Source organism: Cyprinodon variegatus, unplaced genomic scaffold (genome assembly GCF_000732505.1).
Source record: "Cyprinodon variegatus isolate N-32 unplaced genomic scaffold, C_variegatus-1.0 Scaffold611, whole genome shotgun sequence".
NCBI classification, from domain to species: domain Eukaryota; kingdom Metazoa; phylum Chordata; class Actinopteri; order Cyprinodontiformes; family Cyprinodontidae; genus Cyprinodon; species Cyprinodon variegatus.
Genome location: NW_015151064.1, coordinates 34,279 through 35,657, shown reverse-complemented (window position 1 = coordinate 35,657; position 1,379 = coordinate 34,279).

Below are 1,379 nucleotides of genomic sequence, written 5' to 3'. Positions count from 1 at the left end.
CTTTGTTCTGGAGCTCTTGCTTTGAACCAAAGACTGGAAACTATGGAACAATCTTATTATTTTGGTATAGACGACTTCAAACTTGAATAGTTTTATAGAATTTTTGAATGTCTACATTTTTTCTTTTTACTTATTTTTATCCCAGTCAAGAAGAAATAGCATGCCTAAACTATTTAAACCTAGAGAGACTCACATGCAAAAAAGCAGCAATTCAGAGGTTTATTAACATGAAGTGCTCTTTGGTGCTTAGATTCCTGCAGAAAGAATTAGAGCAGTAAATGCAGTCGATCCTTTTGAGAAGGTAGCTCTGAGCTAGAGACATCTTGGCCTTGAGTCTGACATACGGTAGGTGGAATGGAGACTAAAGAATGTAGGGATCCATAGAGAGGCCAGTGGAAGGAAGGTTGTATGTGGTGGGGGAGGTTTGCAATTTGATTTAAATGGGAGAGCATTGTTGGCTTTGGAGCTTGAACAATGATTGGCTGAGGTGAGAGCATGGAGCTGAGCTGAAAGGATAGAGCAGTAGTGCACAATGAGGCGAATGGTAAGCTGGTACAGGTCTTCTAGATTAATATATGACTTGATTTAATGACATTTCTTCCCATTTCCCTAGCTGTTTTTAGCTGTTCTTTTCTTTTTCCATTTTTTATTGTCAGTCTTTGTGTCTTACTGGTCATTTACAGAGTTTTAATATCTTTTAATAACTTGGCAATCTTCCTGTTAAAAGGGAGTTTTTCCTCTCCACTGTTGCTACAAGCATGCTTGGTGTGAGGGATTGCCTTTGAGTCAATAAGTCGATGCAATCAACTGTTTTTTTTTTCTTAGAAAACTGAATTAGTTTGACTGTATGATCTGGTTGAAATGTAAAGTACCTTGAGATGACGTGTTGTGAATTGGCGCTATAGAAATAAACTGAATTTGTCACTGTCTCGGTTCTGTTATGTTTTATTTTGTTCCATGTTTTCTAGTTTTATTGGTTTAATTCCTATTTTGCTGTAGTTTTTGGATATATTTGAGCTCTATGGTTTTTATTTGTTGCCCTCTGGCGTTGGTCTCCTTTTCCCTAGCTCCTTCCTTGACTGTTCTCCTCACACCTGCTCACAATCTGCTCGATAGTCATCTCTTTGCTGGTTCCTCGTCGATGTTGTCTTCTTACCTTGTCTCTCTCTGGCTCCTCGTGCTCGTTTTCCCCTGATGTCTCTATGGTTTTTGGTTTGTTAACATTTTTTTTTTTTTTTTTTTACAGTGTCCTGTCTGGCAAGGTGGCAATAGGAATAATTGTCTTGATGCCAAAAGGAGCCCAACAGATTTTACTTTCACAAGTGTAGCGGTATCGCAATTGCCATACTGCTCCACTTGTTTCATGTATATAAATTGCT